The sequence below is a fragment of the Pongo pygmaeus genome, chromosome 11 (assembly GCF_028885625.2).
Source record: "Pongo pygmaeus isolate AG05252 chromosome 11, NHGRI_mPonPyg2-v2.0_pri, whole genome shotgun sequence".
In the NCBI taxonomy this organism is placed as follows: Eukaryota; Metazoa; Chordata; class Mammalia; order Primates; family Hominidae; genus Pongo; species Pongo pygmaeus.
In genome coordinates, this window is record NC_072384.2 from 117730503 (window position 1) to 117757330 (window position 26828).

Genomic DNA, 26828 nt, shown 5'->3' on the forward strand with positions numbered 1-26828 from the left:
TTCTTCTAAGAGTTGTATAGTTTTAGGTCTTATATTTAGGTTTTGATCCATTTGAGTTAATTTTTTGTATATGGTGCAGGTAAGCATCCAGCTTCATTCTTTTGCCCATAGATATCCAGTTCTCCCAGGACCATTTGTTGAAAAGGCAGGCACCTCATTTTACAGAAGAGGAAACTGAGGCCCAGAAGGAGAAGTGGCATGCCCAAGGCTGTGCCAGAAACAAAGTGTAAAATAGAACCTGAGCTTCCGACTCCTGGTCAGTACTATACATACATTTACATTTAACATAAATTTAAATTTAAATTGTTTGAATATGAAAATAAGTTATTTTGTTAGCTCTCAGGTTGACTAATGATGTAATTTTTAACAAATGAATAAAGGTTAGGTTGATAGAGCAGGTGATAATTTTAATGTGTTGTTCACCAATTCTTTGGTATTTCTTTTCTCAAGAGGTGGAACTTAATTCTCCTTTCTTTAAGTGTGAACTGAACTTAATAACTTGCTCCTAAAGATTAGAATGTGGCAGAAATGACAGTGAGTGGCTTCTGAGACTAGGTCATAAAAGGCATTACAGTTCCTCCTCGGTTTCTCTCTCAGTAACTCCTCCAGGGGACATTGGCATCTCTTCTGACTCTTTGCTTCCATGTCTTGAGGAAGCAGCCTCCTGCCTATGGCCATCTGAGGAAGCCATCTTGGAAGCAGACCCCACAGCCCCAGTCAAGCCTTCAGATGACTGCAGTCTCAGCTGACATCTTGACTTTAACTAAAAAAAAAAAAACAAAAAAAAAACTCCAAGCCAGAACTACCCAACTGGAATTTGAGAGCTGCTTTCAAATCCTGACCTATAGAAACTTAGATAATAAATGTTTGCTGTTTTAAGCCACTCATTTTTAGAGAAATTTGTTATGCAGCAATAACTAGCTAGTACAGAGAATTAACCAGCCCCTTTTAAATTACCACCACAAAATCAACTACCTATTTTATTAAAAGGTAAAACCAGCTGCTGAAGAACGTTTTTCCTCTCAAGGCTTTGGCACTTAAGATTCAACAGTAAGAAGGATTGAAGAGTGAAGGCTTCCTGGCTACCCTGTGGCATCCTGTGTTTGGTTTGAAGCCTGATAAGCCTGGGTTGCTCTTCCAGTCCACCTTGTAAGAGACTGATGTGGAAAAATGTGTCTCTTCTCAAGGGCTAACTCTGGAAGCTTGGGAAAATATTCTAGATTTGGATCACATTAAAATGGGTATTAGACCTAGGTTCTAGTTCCAGCTCTAAGATCTGGATGTGTCAAAATCCTTTTCCCTTTGTAGGTTTTAAGTTTGGCCTCTTTAAATAAAGAAACAATCACCCATGCTTTGTCTTTTAACTTGCTACTTAAAACAAGGAGCTGAAGACACTGGCCATCATCAAATAACTAATGGACAATTCCCACTGCCTCGCTGAAATTTGCAGTCTGACTGTCATCATCTCTTGCCTTTTTTTTTTTCTTTGGTTGTGTTTGTGAAACTGCCTTTGCAAAGATGATGAGAGGGAGTCTAGCATGGCCAACTCCATCTTGCTTCTAGCCTCATGGGCTGGCTTCCCTTGCTCATTCCTAGCCATAGGCCAAGCTAACCATGGGAGGAATTTAGTTTATAGTTTAACTTTGAAGCAAGGATGATAATATTTTATCCCTAAAACAGATCCCTTCCTTGTTCAGGTTCTGAAACTACTTTTGTAAGACTAATGAAAAGCCACAAGATTAGGATTATGGAAAGGGCCTGAATCCTGCTCAAATGGAGGCATCATTTCTATACTTCCTTACTGCTCAGGGGTTATGTGGCCAAATGTCACAGAGTTGTGACTTCCTCAATTGCTCCTGTAGATAACATCACTATTGTAGAACCTAAGGCTGATCTTTTGAGATGTTTTTCAGATTTTTGCATTCTGGCAACTAACTGATGCCTCCCAGACTCATGACTCAGCCAGTCCTATGGCCTCCACCCAGAGGTGGACTCAGCACATGAGGACTGTTTTCCTCACACTCCTGTGATTTCATCCCTAACCAGTCAGTAGCACTCATTCCCTAGCTCCCTGCCCACCAAATTTTCCATAAAAAGCCTAGCCTCTGAGCTCTTAGGGAGACTGACTTGAGTGATAAACTCCGGTTCTTCTCTATGGCCAGCCTTGTGTTAATTAAACTCTTTCTTTACTGCAATACCATGGTGTCAGTGAATGGTTTTATCTATGCAGCAGACAGGAAAAACTCATCAATTGATTACATTTGTCACTAAGTACTCTCAGCTGGAGACTCATCAATGATATTAAATTTTTAAAAACTACCAAGCAAATACAATTCAAGTGGAAGCTCACCTGTAGAGCAATGGGAACACACTGTTATTCAACAGGGCTGAAGTCTGAATCAGATGCCTGGAGATACGTTGTCTTGGCTTTGCCACTCACTGGCTATGTGATCTTGGATAAGTCACCTCACTGCTCTTGATCTCAGCTCCTTCTTCTTTAAGAAAAAAAAATAAAGTAGTGATAATTTTAATAGTCAACATTTACTGACTGCAATCTAAAAATGGGGTTAAGTAAATTGCATGCATTACCTTTAACACAACTCTGTGACATAGGAATTATTGTAACATAAACAGCCTCATAAAATCTGTATTTTACAGATAAGGGGAAACTAACTTTCAGAGATAATAAGTGGTGGAGCCAGATTCAAACCCAAGTTCTTAACCACCAAGTTCATAGTAATTATAAATCAGTTTCAGCTTGAATTTGAACTCTCTGGATGCTCGGATTAAGAAGAGATGTGACATCTGTGAAGAACTGATGGTGTCAGTCTGCCAGGCATTTAGTTATATGAGGAACCCAGAGTGAGGTTAGCATCAGGGAGTCACTGGTTCTAGGGCAGAGGGAAGATTCTACTTACTTTTGATGCTGGTCACTACAACGTTATGGTGCCAGCAAGAGAGCAAAGTAAAAACAAAAAGGCCTGGGATATTAGTATGCAGGTCATCTGGAGAATTGGTGCCAGCATCTTCTGTAGTAATTGATGAGGATGCCCCGCCATTGACATCAATGACATGACAGTGGACACTGGCAGGGATTGAATGCCTTGAGCAGACACCAGTGACAGTGTCGGCAGTGACTGGGAGTCATTACCCCAAATGTGCCAGGGCAGGAGGGGATAAGTGCACCAGATGTCACGTGGCAGCCCAGAGGAGCAGTTTGCAGAGCACATGTGAGAAACCCTCTGAGGCTACCCAGGAGACACCACAGGAGACAGAAACCCAGGACTGTACTTGAATGAAATTCGAGAGAGAGCTTAAATTTCTATAGAACAGAAGTGTATTTTCCTGAATAAATTTTGTGTTTGCTCTTGAGATCCTATTTTTACCCTCAGACTTGGGTGGTCTGAAAAATGTAGGTTACTGATGAGATGGAAGGGTGCGACTCCACAGTGCTCTGTAAGGGTCTTTCACTTTGCTTCATGATTCCCAGAATGACAGCATTTCAAACTCCATTGACAGAAACACCAGGGCTGGCAAATGCAGTGCAGATCCATTGGTGAATCTTGAAAGGATTTCTGATGCTAATTTGTTGCCCTTGGGACTAACTGGAGTTGAATTATGAATATTTCTAATGCGGTGGTCCCAGTACTTCTTGGCGAGGAAAGTGAATACTTTCTCTAACTGGCCACAGTGCTCTCCAGGGAAAGATGTTTGATCTGGGGCACTGAGGCATTCTTCCTTGCTGACTGTTGGGAAATACAGCTTCTCTGTGGGAAGGGGCTTTGCTGTCATCGTATTGAGGTAAGTGCCTGTAGGGAAGAGAGGTGAAGTGGGGGAGATGTGGACCACATTCCTCCTACCAGGAAAAAGGGGCTGGTTTCTTTCTGAGAACTGCTTTCTGCTGGGAAGGGGCTGGATGAACCATGTAACCCCACCTTTTGCTTGGAAATGAAGAGCTTTCCCACTCCAGAGGAAGGAGAGGGGAGGAGAGGAGGGAAAGGGCTGGAGAGCATGTTCCTCCCGTTCCCTCTCAAGCAAAAAGGAAAGCTGTCTTCAATTAGGAAGGGGAAGGAGATTCAAAACATCTGGCGGGAAAAGTGCTGGTTCTGGAGGGTCTTTGGGAGGAGGATGGAGGCTTGTGGACAGCGTGCCTGCCTTGCTGGACCTGACACAACCCTCTGAGAGTCTGTCACCACCCCTTCCTCTTCAGCTCTGCCTGGTCTCCTTGTGAGGCTCAGGCCTTTGGCTGCCTCCTGCCCTGGACTAAAGGAAGCAGTAATAGCAGCCGCAACCTGGGCAGCACAGCCCACAGCTTTCTCCTTGGGGTCAATGGGTAATTTGCACAACAGCAAGACCACCCATGGAGGCAGTACAGAGTTCACAACCTCTAGCACTTAGGCATCTAATCAGTTTGGTTTTGCCTGTGGAGATCCTCCCCTTGAATCTCAAAGCTACCAAGCTGCCTTCCTCCCCATCCTTCAAAATACTTCCAGGCTCCCATCTCCTCTTAGGAGCCTTCTTGAAATATTTGCAGAAACTTTATATTCCTCCTCCCCAACCACATACACAATGTCACAGCTGCCTCTTCCATTTGCTTGCATCTCCTGTGGACTGCTCACCTTCTCCACCCCAGGCGAAGCAGATGGCTGAGGGACATTAAGGTTGCTTGCAGAGCTGTGGAAAATTCTCTGGAAATCAACCTCCTGTCCTAGAGACCCCAGGTTTCCCAGGAGTCACAAGGCACCAAAGCCTGGAGGCTCCTTAAAGATCACCTGCTGGGTGGGATTTACTACATTCCCCAGGAGGTCACGGCCCAGGGCCTCTGATCAGGATTTCCCTTGGGGTGGGCAGATTGGATGTGGAAAGGAGGCCAGGAAAGGCCTTTTGGTTTTCTCAATGACCGACAGAGCAGAAGGGTGATCTGAGAAGGAGCTGGGCATTCCAGGATTGTGCAAATGTGGGCCCAGCGTCTGTTTTCCATTAGCCTCTTTCATTGAAACATGGTGGTCTCTTATGGGTTTAAAGTTTGCATTAAGCATCCAGTCCCTAGAAAGTTCTTTGTTTCATGGAAGGTGAACTCCCCATCCCACTTAAAAGCCATGGAATTGTGTGCCATATCCCAAAGGAGCACCCATTCAAAGGCACATGCCAAAGCTTCATCCCTGCCCTATGGGTCACGATGGCTTCTAAGGCTTTCAGCCATGATGGCAAGAAGCAGTTGACTATCACTTCTAAACCTCAGCTGGTTCATGTATAGGAATGCATATTGCTGCAAAATTATAGCATCATGGACTTTAGAGCTGAAAGGAATTTTAAACGTTGAGACTGATTTTTATTTGACACAAAAAGAAATGAAGTTCCAGAGAAGTCACGTGATATAACCAAGGTCACACAACCAACTAAAACACCTAGGTATTAGTCCATGTTTTGCAAGGACCTCTGACATTGCTGTTTTCATGATATACTGCATTAGAGTAAGACACTAAGAGACCCTAGGTATGAAAAAAAAGATGTAACATTAAAAATAAATACAACATTAAACTTAAAAAGGTTAGACTTCCACATTTTACTAAAGGGAAAATAAATTTTTGACCCCTAGATGTTTTGATTGCAAAATTCTGCAAAAGTTCGTTAGAGATGAGGTTTTCTATTTTTTGTTTATATCCTGCTCAGCCTGGTGCTTTGTAGCAAGTAGTCAGTCTTGCCAATTGGGTAGATAACCAACAATGATATATGCCATATATTTTGAGAGTAAGCACATTTAAAGAACAGGAGTCCCACACTCTCTTTTTCCCTTTGGTTCTTCCGTGAGGGCTCTGTGAGGGGGAGGAATTTCAGGAGTTGTTTAAGGGCTTGAAAGGGACACCGGGCCAGAATCTCCCAGCTAAACTGGTTCTGGCATTATCTTGCTAGCAGTCATTTCTAGTCACTTGGTATTTGTGCCATGCCTGGCCTCCTTAGGAATCTGAGGAAGCACTAAAGCCTGTTTGGTGTGATCACTTTTTCTGCCCCAAAGGCTTCCTGCAACACCAGCCAAGAATCCAACCCAATGAGTGAGTGAAGAGCCAGAAAGACCAGACTGGTGCACACTGGGACATTGGCTAATTTTAGATCCAGGGACTGGGTGGGGACCAGATATGAGGGTGGGGATCTTGGATGGAGGCCACTTGAAGATTCAAGGCTAAATGTTGGGGCCTAAGACTCTCCAAGAACCTGGAGGAGAAAGACTTTGTGGGTCCCATGGAGCAGGAATAAATAGGGGGTGCAGCAATGGGCACAGGAGTGTGAAAGTCTCCTGAGAAAAGTGGAAAAGGCCTTTTCAGTCTAGTAAGTTGATATATTAACTCACACCAATCTTTTCCTCCATTTCAGAAGCAGAATTTCATCCATTTGCATAGCCCTTTTACACTGATCCTTTTAAGACTGGAAGGCGATTGTTACTTGATAAACTCAAAGAATTGAGGACAACAGACAGATGACAGACAGATAGACAGACAGACAGAATAAAAATGAACACAAGTGATGACCACACCATTCAGAATCATAGGTTGCCGCTCATCCTTCCAGGCAAAGTTGGCTGTAAAATATAAGATTGACTCTTCTTTTAGTATTTTGAATTTTTTTCCATATCATTTTAATTGGGAGATTTGCTTGATTAAAATTTTCAAAGAGGATTTCAAAGGAGTATCCAGAACCTTTGAAAGCTGCTCTCATGGTTGAGGTGTGAGTGGAACATATTATTCTTCCGTTCCCTCACTTGGAAGCAGCAGTTGAAAATATTTAGGTTTTTTACTTCTAATTTCCTTTTTTTTTTTTAATTTTATTTCTTTTTTATTTATTTATTTATTTATTTATTTATTTATTATTATACTTTAGGTTTTATGGTACATGTGCGCAATGTGCAGGTTAGTTACATATGTATACATGTGCCATGCTGGTGCGCTGCACCCACCAACTCGTCATCTAGCATTAGGTATATCTCCCAATGCTATCCCTCCCCTCTCCCTCCACCCCACAACAGTCCCCAAAGTGTGATGTTCCCCTTCCCATGTCCATGTGTTCTCATTGTTCAATTCCCACCTATGAGTGAGAATATGCTGTGTTTGGTTTTTTGTTCTTGCAATAGTTTACTGAGAATGATGATTTCCAATTTCATCCATGTCCCTACAAAGGACATGAACTCATCATTTTTTATGGCTGCATAGTATTCCATAGTGTATATGTGCCACATTTTCTTAATCCAGTCTATTATTGTTGGACATTTGGGTTGGTTCCAAGTCTTTGCTATTGTGAATAATGCCACAATAAACATACGTGTGCATGTGTCTTTATAGCAGCATAATTTATAGTCCTTTGGGTATATACCCAGTAATGGGATGGCTGGGTCAAATGGAATTTCTAGTTCTAGATCCCTGAGGAATCGCCACACTGACTTCCACAAGGGTTGAACTAGTTTACAGTCCCACCAACAGTGTAAAAGTGTTTCTATTTCTCCACATCCTCTCCAGCACCTGTTGTTTCCTGACTTTTTAATGATTGCCATTCTAACTGGTGTGAGATGGTATTTCATTGTGGTTTTGATTTGCATTTCTCTGATGGCCAGTGATGGTGAGCATTTTTTCATGTGTTTTTTGGCTGCATAAATGTCTTCTTTTGAGAAGTGTTTGTTCATGTCCTTTGCCCACTTTTTGATAGGGTTGTTTGTTTTTTTCTTGTAAATTTGTTGGAGTTCATTGTAGATTCTGGATATTAGCCTTTGTCAGATGAGTAGGTTGCAAAAATTTTCTCCCATTTTGTAGGTTGCCTGTTCACTCTGATGGTAGTTTCTTTTGCTGTGCAGAAGCTCTTTAGTTTAATTAGATCCCATTTGTCAATTTTGGCTTTTGTTGCCATTGCTTTTGGTGTTTTAGGCATGAAGTCCTTGCCCATGCCTATGTCTTGAATGGTAATGCCTAGGTTTTCTTCTAGGGTTTTTATGGTTTTAGGTCTAATGTTTAAGTCTTTAATCCATCTTGAATTAATTTTTGTATAAGGTGTAAGGAAGGGATCCAGTTTCAGCTTTCTACATATGGCTAGCCAGTTTTCCCAGCACCATTTATTAAATAGGGAATCCTTTCCCCATTGCTTGTTTTTCTCAGGTTTGTCAAAGATCAGATAGTTGTAGATATGCGGCGTTATTTCTGAGGGCTCTGTTCTGTTCCATTGATCTATATCTCTGTTTTGGTACCAGTACCATGCTGTTTTGGTTACTGTAGCCTTGTAGTATAGTTTGAAGTCAGTGTGATGCCTCCAGCTTTGTTCTTTTGGCTTAGGATTGACTTGGCGATGCGGGCTCTTTTTTGGTTCCATATGAACTTTAAAGGAGTTTTTTCCAATTCTGTGAAGAAAGTCATTGGTAGCTTGATGGGGATGGCATTGAATCTGTAAATTACGTTGGGCAGTATGGCCATTTTCACGATATTGATTCTTCCTACCCATGAGCATGGAATGTTCTTCCATTTGTTTGTATCCTCTTTTATTTCCTTGAGCAGTGGTTTGTAGTTCTCCTTGAAGAGGTCCTTCACATCCCTTGTAAGTTGGATTCCTAGGTATTTTATTCTCTTTGAAGCAATTGTGAATGGGAGTTCACTCATGATTTGGCTCTCTGTTTGTCTGTTATTGGTGTATAAGAATGCTTGTGATTTTTGTACATTGATTTTGTATCCTGCGACTTTGCTGAAGTTGCTTATCAGCTTAAGGAGATTTTGGGCTGAGACAATGGGGTTTTCTAGATATACAATCGTGTCATCTGCAAACAGGGACAATTTGACTTCCTCTTTTCCTAATTGAATACCCTTTATTTCCTTCTCCTGCCTAATTGCCCTGGCCAGAACTTCCAACACTATGTTGAATAGGAGTGGTGAGAGAGGGCATCCCTGTCTTGTGCCAGTTTTCAAAGGGAATGCTTCCAGTTTTTGCCCATTCAGTATGACATTGGCTGTGGGTTTGTCATAGATAGCTCTTATTATTTTCAGATATGTCCCATCAATACCTAATTTATTGAGAGTTTTTAGCACGAAGGGTTGTTGAATTTTTTCAAAGGCCTTTTCTGCATCTATTGAGATAATCATGTGGTTTTTGTCTTTGGTTCTGTTTATATGCTGGATTACATTTATTGATTTGCATATATTGAACCAGGCTTGCATCCCAGGGATGAAGCCCACTTGATCATGGTGGATAAGCTTTTTGATGTGCTTCTGGATTCGGTTTGCCAGTATTTTATTGAGGATTTTTGCATCAATGTTCATCAAGGATATTGGTCTAAAATTCTCTTTTTTGGTTGTGTCTCTGCCCGGCTTTGGTATCAGGATGATGCTGGCCTCATAAAATGAGTTAGGGAGGATTCCCTCTTTTTCTGTTGATTGGAATAGTTTCAGAAGGAATGGTACCAGTTCCTCCTTATACCTCTGGTAGAATTCGGCTGTGAATCCATCTGGTCCTGGACTTTTTTTGGTTGGTAAGCTATTGATTATTGCCACAATTTCAGCTCCTGTTATTGGTCTATTCAGAGATTCATCTTCTTACTGGTTTAGTCTCGGGAGGGTGTATGTGTTGAGGAAATTATCCATTTCTTCTAGATTTTCTAGTTTATTTGCGTAGAGGTGTTTGTAGTATTCTCTGATGGTAGTTTGTATTTCTGTGGGATCGGTGGTGATATCCCCTTTATCATTTTTTATTGCATCTATTTGATTCTTCTCTGTTTTTTTCTTAATTAATCTTGCTAGCGGTCTATCAATTTTGTTGATCCTTTCAAAAAACCAGCTCCTGGATTCATTAATTTTTTGAAGGGTGTTTTGTGTCTCTATTTCCTTCAGTTCTGCTCTGATTTTAGTTATTTCTTGCCTTCTGCTAGCTTTTGAATGTGTTTGCTCTTGCTTTTCTAGTTCTTTTAATTGTGATGTTAGGGTGTCAATTTTGGATCTTTCCTGCTTTCTCTTGTGGGCATTTAGTGCTATAAATTTCCCTCTACACACTGCTTTGAATGCATCCCAGAGATTCTGGTATGTTGTGTCTTGGTTCTCGTTGGTTTCAAAGAACATCTTTATTTCTGCCTTCATTTCGTTATGTACCCAGTAGTCATTCAGGAGCAGGTTGTTCAGTTTCCATGTAGTTGAGCGGTTTTGAGTGAGATTCTTAATCCTGAGTTCTAGCTTGATTGCACTGTGATCTGAGAGATAGTTTGTTATAATTTCTGTTCTTTTACATTTACTGAGGAGAGCTTTACTTCCAAGCATGTGGTTGATTTTGGAATAGGTGTGGTGTGGTGCTGAAAAAAATGTATATTCTGTTGATTTGGGGTGGAGAGTTCTGTAGATGTCTATTAGGTCGGCTTGGTGCAGAGCTGAGTTCAATTCCTGGGTATCCTTGTTGACTTTCTGTCTCGTTGATCTGTCTAATATTGACAGTGGGGTGTTAAAGTCTCCCACTATTAATGTGTGGAAGTCTAAGTCTCTTTGTAGGTCACTCAGGACTTGCTTTATGAATCTGGGTGCTCCTGTATTGGGTGCATATATATTTAGGATAGTTAGCTCTTCTTGTTGAATTGATCCCTTTACCATTGTGTAATGGCCTTCTTTGTCTCTTTTGATCTTTGTTGGTTTAAAGTCCGTTTTATCAGAGACTAGGATTGCAACCCCTGCCTTTTTTTGTTTTCCATTTGCTTGATAGATCTTCCTCCATCCTTTTATTTTGAGCCTATGTGTGTCTCTGCATGTGAGATGGGTTTCCTGAATACAGCACACTGATGGGTCTTGAGTCTTTATCCAATTTGCCAGTCTGTGTCTTTTAATTGGAGCATTTAGTCCATTTACATTTAAAGTTAATATTGTTATGTGTGAATTTGATCCTGTCATTATGATGTTAGCTGGTTATTTTGCTCATTAGTTGATGCAGTCTCTTCCTAGTCTCGATGGTCTTTACATTTTGGCATGATTTTGCAGCGGCTGGTACCGGTTGTGCCTTTCCATGTTTAGCGCTTCCTTCAGGAGCTCTTTTAGGGCAGGTCTGGTGGTGACAAAATCTCTCAGCATTTGCTTGTCTGTAAAGTATTTTATTTCTCCTTCACTTATGAAGCTTAGTTTGGCTGGATATGAAATTCTGGGTTGAAAATTCTTTTCTTTAAGAATGTTGAATATTGGCCCCCACTCTCTTCTGGCTTGTAGGGTTTCTGCCGAGAGATCCGCTGTTAGTCTGATGGGCTTTCCTTTGAGGGTAACCTGACCTATCTCTCTGGCTGCCCTTAACATTTTTTCCTTCATTTCAACTTTGGTGAATCTGACAATTATGTGTCTTGGAGTTGCTCTTCTCGAGGAGTATCTTTGTGGCGTTCTCTGTATTTCCTGAATCTGAATATTGGCCTGCCTTGCTAGATTGAGGAAGTTCTCCTGGATAATATCCTGCAGAGTGTTTTCCAACTTGGTTCCATTCTCCCCGTCACTTTCAGGTACACCAATCAGACGTAGATTTGGTCTTTTCACATAGTCCCACATTTCTTGGAGGCTTTGCTCATTTCTTTTTATTCTTTTTTCTCTAAACTTCCCTTCTTGCTTCATTTCATTCATTTCATCTTCCATTGCTGATACCCTTTCTTCAAAACCCAGAGGCATGTTCTGATAGGTGGCCAACTGGCACTTTTATAATTTTGAAAAGAGCTGATAATTAAAAAGATGTGGGATGGGGGAAAATAAAGAGAATTCCTCCCTAAAAAAGTAAACAAGTACTAATTTTTTATTATTTGGGTGATCAATGCTAATCAGATTGACTTTATTTGGAGTCCCTGAGAACCACATGTTACCAAAAATCCGGACTCAGAATAATGCCATGTGTGAGATACTGAGCTAAGCGTGAGAAACTAGATCCACTTCTGTTTGGAGAGGAGGTGAAGAGGGGGATGAGGAGGAGGAAAGCCCAATTTTTCCTTTGTTTCCTTTGGAAATAAAGCAAGAAAGTGCTGAAACACCCTTCTTAGGCTGGTGGGAAATCAAGGCTAACTGATCCCAGGTGGATTAAGTAGCCAGCAAGTCCAGGAAATGTCTAGTCCACTGACTTTCTGACAGGTAGGGGATTGGGAGCTGGCTATGCCCACTTCAGGACCTTCAGGAATCCCACACCTGCCCTCTGAAGTGCTGCTGCCTTGACCGACCTTTTCACACCCAGAGCCAAGAATTACAGCCTGTCTGAGCTCACCTTTCTGTGACCTCCCAGTCCTACTCTTTTACCCGGAGACACATCTGGGGCCCAGCTGAGCTCATATGTTGGAAGGGTTTATCACACCCATCCTCCTCCAATTGCCCCAGGTGTCCAGGGAGAGGTGATCACCAAGGCAACAAAAGGACCTCCTGCAACCTTGGGTCACCCTCTGAGATGAACATTTGGAGAATGAGGTTAAGGGATCCTGGACCAGCATGCTTTTCCAAAAGGACACTGCTCATCCACCTCTGTAGGACTTACTGGGCCATCCTGACCGCACCACCCAGTGAATCCCACTAGAAAGCAGGTCCATACAGAGCAGAGGCCTTTTCTATTAGGTTGGTGCAAAGGTAATTGTGGTTCTTGCCATTTTTTTTTAACAGCAACCTAATACTTCAAACTGCATTTCCACTGCCTTGCACAATGCCTGGCACAAGTAGGAATGTAGCACATGCTTGTTAAATGAATGCAGGAGTGAATGAAGGAGGCTCCACAGGCCCCAATCTTCCTGACAATGTACTGTGCTCCAGAACCTAGGCCTTTTTTCTTTATCTCCCACCCTTCTTTTCTTGATCCATGCTTTCCTTTTCCAGGGCCCTTTCTCTCAGTTTCATAACACTTGGAAGGCACTTAGAGCCCATTTAAAATTGACATGACTATGCACAGGACCATACTCATGCCCAGTTGCATTAATTTGCTCAGGCTGCCCTAACAAAACACCACACACAAGGGACCTTAAACAACAGAAATGTGTTTTCTCACAGTTCTGAAGGCTGGAAAGAAGCCCAGGATCAAGGTATCAGCAGGGTTAGGTTCTGCTGACCTCTCTCCTTGGTTCATAAATAGCCGCCTCTGGCTATGTCCTAACATGGCCTTTTCTCTGTACATGTGTAGAGAGAGAAAAAGAAAAGGAGAGAGAGTGAGTACGAATCTTTGGTATCTTTTCCTCTTGCTGTAAGGACATCAGTCCTGTGGGATTAGGGCTCCATTCTTATGACCTTATTTAACTTTTTTAAATTACCCCATTAAAGGCCCTATTTTTGATTATAATCCCTTTGAGGATTATAGCTTCAACCTATAGATTTTGGGGGGATACCACTAAGTTCATAATATCAGGCAAGAGGAGTTCTCTGATGGGTCCCACAATCTGGAGGTACCACTCTGGCCCTCCTCTCGTCATGCCTTTCCCTAGAGCATGAGGAACCTACCAGATTATAGGGTCATGTCCATCCAGAGCTGGTGCTCCACCTTCTACACTATATTCTGGGTGCATGGTACCCCAAAATTCCTTTCCCAAGGAAGGACCCTGCCTCCCACTCAGTGAGTGGCCATGGAGCAGCTATTTCAGGGGAGCCAAAACAGAGCTTGGAATGTGAGCCAGTTTGTCTACACATGAGCCTGCCAGGCCCTTCATGACGTGGGAAGATGCCTGGGGAGGAAAAAGAGAGGGGGTAACCCAGGATCATGGGGCCAGAAGCTGGGACTACAGCCAGTTTACACAAGCCACCATATTGTGGCAGGAGGACAGTACATATTTATTTAATACTTCCTTAGCTTCCTGTAGAGCTTTTACATATTTAGACGTGATAGGTGGGCCTCCTTTTGTACTCCCCTGGGCACAGTAAATGTTACACATGGGCCTGACCTTACATTCTGGTTTGTCCTAGGACAATCTGAATTTATGCCTGATGTCCTGCAGTATTATTAATACCATCACACTTTCATTTTCAATTATGTCCTGTTTGGGGACAATAAATCGTGTGCTCTGCTCAGCTATGAGATACAACATTAACACAGAAGTTGGGGAACCGACCGAGATGAGGTTGATCTAGAATCATGAAATAGTTGTTAACCCACCCCTGAGCTGGCTGCAGGATGTACGAGATGTACAAGACACGCTTCCTCCCCAAGGAGTTTGTTGATTATGTCTAGGGCACCAGACTCACACTTTGCTTTCTCTAGAGAACAATGCAGGAAAGCGCACAGATATAGTTGAGTACTTAATTAATCAGGGCCCAAATATATGGTGTGGATAGTGAAAGGAATATGACTGTCTGCAGAATTCTCCAAACTAAGGCTTCTTAGGCTGGAGCACATAAAATGGAAAACTAGTTCAACAGAAAGAATAGTAATACAAAAAGAATAGAAATCTTTCTGTATATATAAAACAATAAAAAAAGAAGCCCATGAAACTCCCTTAATGCCTCTCACAGCCCCCTGGGTTAAGGACTGAGCAAAGGTTTGAGGCATTTTCTTTATCTGCATCCAAGGCCTTATTTCCAGTTAACACTCTCATCACATCCTTTCCTGGGGACAGGAGCCTGAGGAAGCTTGAACAGGCAGGGACCATCTGGACCAGCTGCACTGGCTGTAGTCTGGTTGTTTTAAATCTCACCTTGCTCCTTCCCTCTGGTCCCTCAACTCCCTTCTCCAGATGCTGAGGCCTATATGTCTTGATCTCATGAAAGCTCTGAAGCTCTGTGACCTTTTCTGACAACTTACTCTCTATGCTGATTTTCTTTTGCATAAAGCACCTGCCATATGGACACATCTTCCTAGTTATCCTCTCCTCTGTGAGAGTCCACTTGGATTGGAGTACCACAGTTAGGTTCACAACCCTGAGTCTGTATGGAGTCTCTGAGGTCATTACCTCTCTCTTTGTGCCAGTATAAGGGATGGTTTTTTAATTGAGATCTTTATTAATTTTCACATGTAACTTTTACACAATAGATAATATATCCCCACGGAACAATATTCAAAATATACAAAAGGGAATACTGTAAAAAGCCTTATGTATTCAGTTCCTTTCTAGTTTTGTGTATTTTTTCCAGAGAGGTTTATTTTCTGTCTCTTATTATTCCTTTAAAAAAATACAAGAGCGAATATGCAAAGCATATTGCTCTACACTGGCTTTTGTTTTAAATAAACCTTTTGTTTTAGAATAGCTTTAAATTTATAAAAAATTGCAAAAGTAGAATAGAGAGTTCCCATTAACCCCCTACACACACACACACACACACACACACACACACACACACAACACACGTTCCTCTACTAATAATCGCTTAACATTAGTAAGGTACATTTGTTGCAATTAATAAGCCAATATGACACATTATATTTAATGAAAGTTTGTACTTTACTCAGATGTCCTTTGTGTTTACCTTATGTCATTTTCCTGTTGCAAGATTACCTCCACGACACCACAGTTCATTTAGTTGTTGCGTCTCCTTAGGAGTCTCTTGGCTCTAACAGTTTATCAGATTTTCCTTGTTTTTGATGACCTTGACAAATTTGAGGAATGCTGTCAGGTATTTTGTAGAATGCTCCTTGGCTGGGATTTTCCTGAGGTTTTCACACCGTTAGACTAAGGTTATGGGTTAACACAGAGGTAAACTGCCATTTTTCGTATCAAAGGTACATGCTGTCAATATGACCTACCACTGGATGTTAACCTTGATCACCTGACTGAAGGTGTTTGCTAGGTTTTTCACTATGAAGTTACTTTGTTTTCTCTCTTTGCACACTCTTTGGAAGGAAGGCACTAGGTACAGCCTACACTTCAGAAGTGGGATTTATGCTCTATCTCCTTAAGAATAACTGCACAAATTATTTGAAAACTTTTTGATAAGGGATTTGTCTTTTCTCTCCCATTTATTTATTTATTTATCCAGTCATTTATTTGTAGCCATAGGGACACATACATACACATTTTATACTTTGTGTTATAACCTGTGTTAATCAGCTGTCATAACAAAATGTCATATACAGGGAATTTTGTTTTTTCTCTGTTCTAGAGACTGCGAAGTCCGAGATCAAAGTGCTGGCCAATTTGATTTCTCGTGAGGGCTCTTTTGGCTTACAGAAGGCCTCCTTCTCCCTGTGTCTTCACATGGCAAAGAAAGAGAGGGAGCTCTCTCCTGCCTTTTCTTTTCTTTTTTTTTTTTTTTTTTTGAGACAGAGTCTTGCTCTGTTGCCCAGGCTGGAGTGCAGTGGTGCGAACTCGGCTCACTGCAAGCTCCGCCTCCAGAGTTCATGCCATTCTCCTGCCTCAGCCTCCCGAGTAGCTGGGACTACAGGCACCCACCACCACACCTGGCTAATTTTTTGTATTTTTAGTAGAGATGGGGTTTCACCATGTTCGTCAGCATGGTCTCAATCTCCTGACCTCATGATCCACCCACCTCCGCCTCCCAAAGTGCTGGGATTACGGGTGTGAGCCACCGTGCCTGGCCTCTCCTGCCTTTTCTTACAAAGACAATAATCCCATGGGATCAGGCCCCTTCCCTGTGGCCTCATTTAACCTTAATTACTTCCTAAATAAATATCCAGTTCCCAGATACAGTCACATAGTAGGTAAGAGATTCAACCTGTGAATCTTGGGGGCATATAAGTCAGTCCATAGCATAATCTAATTCTACTTTATTTTGTTGCTGAAATTGTTCCAGTTTTGGCTATTGGGAGCTCTTTCAGTTGGCTCCTGTGTTCCTTTGATATAATCCAATCATTGAGGGCATTTTTTTTAGCACTTCCTTACTTTGCACTTTGCTTTTGTCATTTAATAATCCAGTTTAGAAATCATGCCCAATTGTGAAAATCTTCGTCATTTAATTTATAGCTAAAGAGATTGCTACAGAACAGTCATTTGGCTATCTAGTCTCTTATTAATGAACATTTAGGTTGTGTTCAGTCATTTGTTATTAGAATCAATACAGCTTTGAGTGACATAATATGTATGTTGGTATAATGTCAGATAATTTCCAGGATGAGTGTCTTAATCCATTAAGGCTGATGTAACAAAATATCATAAACTGAGTGGCTTGTAAACAATAGAAATGTATTCCTCAGAATTCTAGAGGCTGGGAAGTTCAAGATCAATGCACCAGCATATTCAGGGTTTGGTAAACCTTCTTGCTGTATCCTCAGGTGGTGGAGGGGTGACACTCTCCCTGGGGCCTCTTTTATTAAGGGCACTAATCCTCATCACTAGGGCTCCTCACTCAGAGTCCCCACTCACCTCCCAGAGTCCCTAGCTCCTAACACCATCACCCTGGGGGTTAGGATTTTAACACATGAGTTGTGAAGCAATGTAAACATTTAGTCCATCGTAATGGGGAATTGTGGAATCAGAGGAATATGTGCCTGTCCTTTTGATGGATGTTGACAACTGCCCTTCAATGAGATGGCTCCAGCATACATTTCCATAAGTAGTGGGTGGGCAGTGCCTATTTCACCCAGCTTTTCCCACATGGTGTATACATAAATTATTTTATTTTATTTTTTTACAGGTCTTAAATGTGGGAAATAGTCTATAGTTTGGAAGACACAAGAGAAAAATGCTCCACAGCTCGCCCTGGTGACTCACTACAACTTATGGAAAGATGTGAGATTATTCTGTATTCTAATGTATGTTAGCAGGCACACTCCACCCAAAGCCTTCCTGTGTGTTCCTCCCTGTGAGCTCACATCCCGTTCACCAGCTGACTGGGAAGGGAAGTCAGGACCAGCCCTGACCCCATCACACCATCATAACCTCGGGATGGCAGGGCTGGAAGGCACCTCAGACATCATCCTTTGCAGACTCCTCATTTTACAGTGAGAGGCATGACGTGTCCACAGCTGGTTAGTGCCAAAGCCTGGGACAGGCTTCACATTGTCCAGCTCTTAGTCAGATCACTGCTGACAATGTCTGCCTTCACTTGGAATTCAGCACCTGCTTTCAGTATAAACCCCTGCATTTCACTAAAACTGAGCAGACTGCTGGTTTAAAAAAGAGAGGTCCATCCAGCAGGGATGACGTTTTTCCTCCTTGAAAGAGGAAATTCACCTAATGGGAGACCTGGAGTCAGAATCTTTCTGATGTGTGACTTGGCACAGTAACACAATGCAGGATGCTGGTGTGTTAATAAAAATAAAAATTGCATCTGCCTACCTCAGAGTCGACAACAATGTCAAGGAGTTAATATGAGTACATCTGAAAATGTTACTAATCATGATGATGATATCAATGTCTTTTATTTGCAAGTTCCATTTGTTTTTACTGAAATAATTACTCCTGAGTGGGGCTAGAAGCCAAGCACTTGACAAGTTTGCTCTTTGAGGGGTTCTAGTTTCACTTCCCCATTCATGGGCGACCATAAACCACATACAGCAACCTTCCATTTGCTTTTTCATACCTACTTTCTCTCTTCCTGTTTTCTCCTTGCCCTTTCTCTCTCAGGCTTTTCTCCAGTGTGACCTTGTGCAAATCATTTTCCTTTCACGGCCTCAACGTCATTTGAAAAATAACAGACTGCACTAGATGACTTGTGAGTTCCTTTCCTTCCCTGAGATTCCATGATGACCTTACATACCATTTCTTTATTATTTTCTCTTATTCTCCAATAACACAAGAACTGTAGTCATACTGTGGGAGCCTGATATGGTTTGGATGTGTGTTCCCCCTAAATCTCATGTTGATGGGTGATTCCCAGTGGTGGTGGTGGAGCCTGGTGGGAGATGATTAAATCATTCATTAGGGTGGATCCCTTCTGAATGGCTTAGTACCATTCCTTTGGTGATAACTGAGTTGTGGCTCTGAGTTCATGCAAGATCTGGTTGTTTAAAAGAGCATGGAACACCTCCCCCCTGACTCCACCCCTGCTTTTGCCATGTGATGCACCTGCACCCCCTTCACCTTCCACCATGATTTTAAACTTCTGGGGGCCCTCACCAGAAAAAGATGCTGGCACCATGCTTCCTATACAGCCTGCGGAACCATGAGCCAATTAAATCTCTTTTCTTTATAAATCACCCAGCCTCAGGTATCCCTTTATAGCAACACAAATAGATTAGCACAGAGCCCAGTAATTTATTCCTTATAGAGATGTCTAGAACAGTGCACTTTTAAACAAATGTGGTAGCCTCCGTAGTTCATTCTGTCCAGGCCACCGCTAAAGCATTGGGATCCGTTCAGCATTCCTAACTGAAGAGTGACAGTTTCCAATCCAATAAATTTAGAGGAGAGGAGTAGCAGGAACTCCAAATCACATCACAACCATACTGGTTCAAATACAGATGTGCCGATTGTTAAAAGACTGAACTACTTCTTTACTGGTTGGTAAATAGTCACTGCTTCAAAAATCTAGGGTGACACCCCATTTTGATCACTTCTTGTTCACCCCATTTGTGAGCGAGAGATTCCCCACCCTACATAGAATGAGATGGCTGAACATGATACCCAACAGTGGACAGATGAGATTAACAGCAGTTTAGTAGTCACATTTACTCACAGCTCACAGGAGGAGGATGCCAAATGCCTTGCAGGGCCACATGGAGATTGCACTTGGGAATAGAGTGAGCAAGCAGAGGCTGTGGAAGGCAGACTCTGCAGTAACAAGAGGGTGAGGTGCCCCCTGATTCCCACTGGAGGAAGTAGTTGGTTTGTCTGAATACTTTTGTAGGCTTGCAGGGAACTAAAACTCACTAGGTTGAAGGCCACGTGGTGTGCAGCTGGTCTACATGAGAGGTGAGTGAAGGGGTATATGTTACAAGAACAGGAGAATTCACAGTTAGGCCTTTTTGGGTCCTGTGAAGCTAAAATATGTCAAGGCAGCACATGAAATTTTAGGCCTTGTAATAAACATGACCACTCACTTCCCAGCCCTGTACCCAGCTTGCATCTGGATTGCCCCAAGATCCAGCAACAAAAGCATTAATGTGTGATACAGCAGAAACCTCCAGTCCCTGATCCAACACAAAGGCTACTTGCCGTCCTTCTGATTTGGTCATGCACATGCTTTACCAGCTGTTAAATATTTTGAATATCATCCTGGCCACAGCCATTAACACATGGTAGAGCACTTTGACTCAGACCCTTTTTCTTTCTTCCTCCTTGTCCAAAGCTCCCAGGATTTTTATTCTTCCTATTGACTGTACAATTGGAATGGCCTGAAAAATCCTTATCTTCTTTAAAACCTTGTTCCATCCAGTTGGAACTAGAAAGGAGAATGAATTAATTCACACTGAGTTGCTGGTTATTCACTATTTCCAGGAATATTTGTGTTTTAAGAATAGACTGTGCTTTAAAGGAATTGTGTTTTAAAGAATAGACTCTGCTTTAAAGGCAAGCCATGAGCCTGCAAGCCAAACCTAGCACACACCTGTTTATGCACAATTCTCAAGCAAAGAATGATGTTTATATTTTAAATGTTAAAAAAGAAAACAGGAAATAACATGCAGTGAAGACTATATGTGGTCGGTTAAGACTAAAATATTTACTATTTGGATCTTTATAGAAAAAGTTTTCTGGCTCCTCACTTAAAGCAAAGATTATGTAATGGTAGAAATGAGGACAGTAATAATAGGCTAGGACACTGATTTTGGAGCAGGAGTTCTCATCTGGTTCAAGTGGAAATGCTAAAATCAGAGAGACAAACAGAGAATAAAACCAGATTAGAAAGCTGAAGTCGATAATGCTGAAAGGGCCATTGGCAGGAGAGTGTTCAGGACCAAAGAGCTGAAAACAAATGTAATGAGGCATAAGTATGTTACGGCAGAAAAGGTGGTTCTGGAAGGGTTGCCAAATCCATCCTTCTGATATATATTGTTTTCTTAAGGGCCCAGGAGCTGGGGAGTCTTCAAAAAACAAGGGTAGACATAGATGGAATGTGCAACAGTGAATTAAAACCATGTAAAACTGACCTACCTGAGGACATAATTTTTTGCTCTCTTCTTACCCTCATATGCTGTTACAAAGAAGAGGACTGGAGGGTTTGAATGGTGTCTTCCAAACGAGACATCCTTGTCTTTGAAATATTAAATGCTAATAAAATTGGCACTTGATATGGCCTGCAATTGAGATAAAGAAAATGGGTAGGCCAGGCATGGTGGCTCATGCCTGTAATCCCAGCACTTTGGGAGGCCAAGGCAGGCGGATCTTGAGGTCAGGAGATCGAGACCATCCTGGCCAACATGGTGAAACCCTGTCTCTACTAAAAATACAAAAATTAGCTGGACGTAGTGGCGCACACCTGTAATTCCAGCTACTCAGGAGGCTGAGGCAGAAGAATCACTTGAACCAGGGAGTCGGAGGTTGCAGTGAGCTGAGATCGTGCCACTGTACTCCAGTCTGGGGACAGAGTGAGACTCTATCTCAAAAAAGAAAAAGAAAGAAAGAAAATAGGTTAAAGTAACATGAGTAAGAACCTTTTTCATAGAAAGGATTGGAAAGGTGATAATGAGTGTCTGAAGGACTACGTGGAGTTTCTCTTCCTGGAGCCACCTTATGGCAGCCTGTTGTGCCCAGGAGCAAGGCCTTCCTGGCACCTGTGAATCCAACTTGGCATTTCTGCCTCCTGGAACCCCAACAGAGTCTTGGAGGCAGGCTTCTGCCAAGTGTCATGGCCCGGCATTTCCATTACGTGCTTGCATGCATCTTTGTTTCGAAGGGAGGATTGGTGGGTGGGGTGCTCCAGTCTGGGAGACAGTGGGTGGTAAGAGTTTCCAGGAGGACAGAGACAGACTGATTGGCCCAGCTAGTTAGGGCGCATGGCGTTAATGAGGCCACGTCATATCCTGGTCTCCCACCACACCCAGCCAGCAGTCTCCTTTCAGGGGTCACAAATTTCACTCTTCCCCAGAAAGGAAGTGCCAAGGGAGAGGGTGGGGATAACTCCATGCAAAACCATCTTCTCTGCTGAAAGAAGAATCCTGCTGGTGGATGGTTCTTGGCCTCTTCCTTACATATACCATCTCTCATTCATTTGGGACACGAACACATAGGACACTGTATCCATTAGTTTTGGCTGGTTAACAACCTTCCCCAAAAACTGATGAGTTAAATCAATAACTATTTATTTAATTGACAATTCTTTGGGTCAGCTGAGCAGTTCTTCTGGTTTAGGACATCTCAACTGATCATTCCCCCACTTGCTTATACATTTGCAGACAGCTGGAGAGTCTGCAGGGGGCTGGATGACTTAGGATGGTCCCACTCATACAGTCTAGCAATTGCTTAGTTGTCATTCAGGGCAATGTGGGACATAGGACTTTGTGTCTCTTATTCTCCAGTAAGCTAGCTTAACTTTCTTCCCATGCTTTGGTGGCAGAGGACCTAAGGGCAGCAAGAGAAGGCAAACTCCCATGCATATTGGCCTTTAAAAGTTACAAAAATAGGCCAGCTGCGGTGGCTCACGCCTGTAATCCCAGCACTTTGGGAGGCCGAGGCAGGCAGATCATGAGGTCAAGAGATGGAGACCACCCTGGCCAACATGGTGAAACCCCATCTCTACTAAAAATACAAAAATTAGCTGGGCGTGGTGGCAGGTGCCTGTAGTCCCAGCTACTCGGGAGGCTGAGGCAGGAGAATCACTTGAACCTGGGAGTCGGAGGTTGCAGTGAGCTGAGTTTTCACCACTGCACTCCAGCCTGGCAACAGAGTGAGACTCCGTGTCAAACAAAACAAAACAAAACAAACTTACAAAAATATTGGCTTAGACTTATTCTAGAAACAGAAGTGATAAGACAGTATTAATACATTTTACACAAATGGTGGTTATTTTAATGCTGATGCTATACTCAATGCTTTACACATATTATCTCATTTAATCTCATGAGGTAGGCTGTAAGCATCTGGTCCAAATTCACTCTGCTATAAAGTGGCAGAGCCAATATTCAAACTCCAAATTTAAACCACTATCACACACAATCACAACTCATAAATTTTAGGAATTGCATGCCTGTTCCAACCATGCCACCATTGTTCAAAACTCCACCTAAATTCCTGTTGTCAAATCCACAGAGTCTTGGCAACACAGAGGCCACTGGACAGAGGCATAACCTTGCGTGGCAGCTGCACAGGAATTGGATTTGGCTCAGGTGTTTCAGATGACTAAGGTGAGTGATCAAGCTGGATATTTTTGGATGACAACCAAAGTGTGATGAGAAAGAAAGACGATTCAGTTGTGTAGATTGTGAAGTTTTGTGTACCATTTCATCTTTGTAGTATTGGAATTGGGATTTTTAGCTCTTGTTCATAGAGCCAATGCTGCTTAGTCTTTCTGAGATATCAGGCAAATTCTCTTTTTCCATGTTTCAGATTTCTCCTCTGTATAATAAGGGACTTAGGTTCTACGGTTTCTAAAAGATCCTTCCAGTCCTAGAAATCTCTGATCCTACAATATATTACCCCTTAGAAATGATTATTTTAACTAAAAAGAATGTAAATTTCTCATCTTCAAAATAAAGACATGCCTTTTCCACTACCCCCACTCTCCCACTTTATGACATGGGGGAGATTGAGAAGATGCTGTTTAGTGACAGACCAGATTCCTTTGGAGACCAGGGAGTTGGGGGGAGTACAAATATCATATTCAGGACAGGAATTCAGACTTGAATGCTGCAAGTCTTGCCTCTCAACTCTCCATGCACTATCAATTTTATTATTTATCTACTGACTTTCCTGAGTAGGAAAGAGATCAGGTCAAGTAGCATACAATATCCTTCTTATTCCCATGCAGATGTCTGAGGCTTCTTTCCCCTTTGGTCCAATCTGATTTGTATGTCTTCTTGGTTAATACCCCCAGAGTGCTCTAGGCTGCTTTCTGCCTAAATGTCACATAAATCAAAGTGTGTAATCTTGCAAGGGTGAGGAGAAGTGGAGAGTCAGCCAGGATGGAGATGCTAAGGACAGACTGAGCCATCCCATTTCCCCACTTCCCAGACCTTGTTCTTGCCCTCCTGCAAACCCTGAGGAAGGCCTCATGGGGGGAGCTTGAACTCATTCCCACCCACTCCTGATGGTTCCAGCTACTCAACCTTTTACTAAATGGCTCTTCACAGCTGTTTCTAGTTACGTGTCTATTTATGTTGTTGGTGTACGTGTGCTTGTGTACCACGTGTGCATCTTATCCCCTCAGTTCCCCAGCTACCCGAGGCCTCCAGTGAATCCACATGATGTCATTTGGAATCCCAAGTGGAGGCAATCACAAAGCAACATAATGTTCAAATTCAGGAAGCATTTACAAAGGTTGTATGCATCTTCTTTGTCATTCATAAAGGCAAGGGAAGTTAGAATTCAGGAAATAAGATGCAAAGACTCATGAATGTCTTCAGATTCCAAAAGAGTAAATTTTACTATTGGAGTAAAGTTAGATTGTAATCCTCTTGAAACAGATACTTTTTCCTTTCTTAATCACCTAGATGACAAATGTAAGACTTATCCCTGACTTGGTCCATTGATTTGTTCATTCATTAATTCAACAAACATTTATTAAGTTTCTCCATGTGCACTGGACTGCTCAAAGCTCTATAGGAGATACAGTAATATGCTTTGCTGCCTCTGAATGGAGCAGTGTCCCTCCCAGCCTATGGGCATGGCTAAATTTTAGAAGGATTCTTCTGCTTGTCTTCAACTTCAAAGATCAGTCTGAACATGGAGTGAAATCACCAGTGTCCCTGGCAGGAACAGACCCTGTTCCACACCCAACACATCATCCTAATAGTAGGCTTTTGACACAGTCCTATTAAATAATGAAGCATGTCTCTGTCTAAGTTTATATAATCAGTGCTTCAAAATTCAGAAACTTTGCCCATCAGAGGTCAATCGGCAAGCTCAGTGAGTTCCTATAAACCAGCTTGAAAGGAATTACTGTCTGGAGGCATGCTCCCCATTCTGCCTGCCATGGTTGCCAAATGGTGGCTTTTCTAATTGTTTCATTCCTTTCTGCATTTATTAATTGACTTTCTAATATAAGGAAGAGCTTTCTTTTCCTTCTACTCATTTAGTTAAATCAGAAAAATCTGATTTTATCTAATAGGCTATAATCCTTTACTATTACAAATTTATTCTGATGTCCACGATGTCCCAGAGTTGGCCAGTAGAAGCGCCCACAATCTGGCTTCTGTATCCTTTTGAAATGTCTCCATCATTCTTTGGGAACATTCTTAATCTCTGAAAAAAAATATATATTTCAGGTTCATCTTTTACTTTCTCTCCCTTAGCCACAGAATCAGTCATTTTTTTTTTTCAAAGAGCCCTAATTCCTTTTAGTAGAGAATAATATTTAAAAACCAAGATCGGGAAGCCAGGTGGTCTCGCTGCACTTCAATTCCTTGGTTTTAGGCCCTCTAAGAATACACAGCTAGGAAATAGATGTATGTACACACACACACACACACACACACACACACACACACACACCTGCATCCACATACATCTCAATATTTATATCCACATAGGTCGATCTCTTTTTGTAGCTATCTAGATAGTATATGCCATGAGTTCTCACTGAAAGCTCCAATTCCAATCCAACACCACTGAAATGTTGCTAACATTTCCCCTCACCATGTTTGTAACTACCTTCTCTTATAAGGAGAACACTGGCTGCCATCTTCTATAATATATTTACTTATTTGCTCAGTACTAGAATTCACACAGAATAGTTTCAGAGTTGCTATCCTGTGCCTCTATGAAAAGCAAGCCTCCCTCCACATAACCAATGATTGTTTAGAATTTTATTCTTTGGCCCGAGCACATCTTGTCAAAGAATACATGGGTTAGTTCTTTCTTTAGCATCAGGTTAGTTCTTCTTTAGCACCAGCTTTATTTCCCCTCTTCAACATCACTTTGAGACATGCCCTGAATCTTTGTTTTAGCCATCTCCAAAATAAGCTAAAGCCTCATTTTTGGTGCTCTGGTGCTGCTGCTGGAGCCAACACATGTCTCTCTGGAACACCAAGTAAATATTCAATGCATGTTTGCTCACTCCGCCTTCCTGTGAAGCTAATCCAACAAATAGATGACAGAAATATCTTCATTTCCACAAATGCACTTGTGAGCTTATAATAAGAGTCTTATCTCCCAGGGCTATCCACATTCCCATGGCTTCCCCATTCCCCATGTTTAGATACCAAAATCTTTCTTCACTTTCAGACAAGTCTTAATTCATCTTCCCTATAAAGGCTTCGTAATACCTCTTTACCTAAACATAGAGCATAGCCCCACAAATGCCGTGTTCATAGATTTAGAAGCTCGTTTCATATTTATCAAGTTCTCACATTCTCCATCTTTCATATTTTAAAATATTTATTTAATTAAATTTATGAGCCAGAAATTGAAAAACATATGGAGTAAAGGGAAGGAAAGAAGGAAAAAAATAGCTCATTCATTCAACTTTTCCCAGCTGCCATTCCTGACTCAGGAGATTTGGCTGAGTTCTTGGGTAATGCCATGCAATAAAACTTCCATAGGGTGCCAAATTTAGGTCCAGCATGAAAAGAAAACAAAATCCCTCCTATAAGACAAACTATTCAATTTGGAAATGGGATTTTTTTTTAAGTCCTGCATTAAACCTTCATAGTGCTTGTTTCCACAAGGGCGAGAATCAGCCCACCCCTTGGAAAGCTTCTGAATGGGGCAGTATAGAAAATTTTAAGAAACATTTATTTCTCTGAATGGAGAACTGTTACTCTTGGGGGCTCTGCTTTCTCCTTTTTGGACAGAATCCACTCTGCCCTATCCTGGCTAGAAGAAGAGAAGGTGTAGCGTGCAGGCAGGGAGGACGATTCCAGGTGCTGGACACTGCACAATGGGTCCTATTCTTTGTTATTTGCAATCCATC

At 42.0% G+C, this 26828-nt stretch overlaps 2 long non-coding RNA genes across 3 annotated transcripts in view; one reads left to right on the forward strand and one right to left on the reverse strand.

Annotated features, from left to right (window-relative positions):
* The first annotated feature begins 201 nt into the window (after positions 1 to 201).
* Positions 202 to 26828, forward strand: part of LOC129031467 (uncharacterized) — a 46621-nt gene continuing 19994 nt past the window's right edge. For both annotated transcript variants that reach the window (XR_008501044.1, XR_008501045.1), the window contains exons 1-4: positions 202 to 256; positions 17517 to 17611; positions 18449 to 18536; positions 23009 to 23103. This is a non-coding gene — a long non-coding RNA (uncharacterized LOC129031467). The remainder of the gene's footprint in view (positions 257 to 17516; positions 17612 to 18448; positions 18537 to 23008; positions 23104 to 26828) is intronic.
* Positions 24319 to 26828, reverse strand: part of LOC129031468 (uncharacterized) — a 150166-nt gene continuing 147656 nt past the window's right edge. The window contains exon 6 of the long non-coding RNA XR_010122882.1: positions 24319 to 25159. This is a non-coding gene — a long non-coding RNA (uncharacterized LOC129031468). The remainder of the gene's footprint in view (positions 25160 to 26828) is intronic.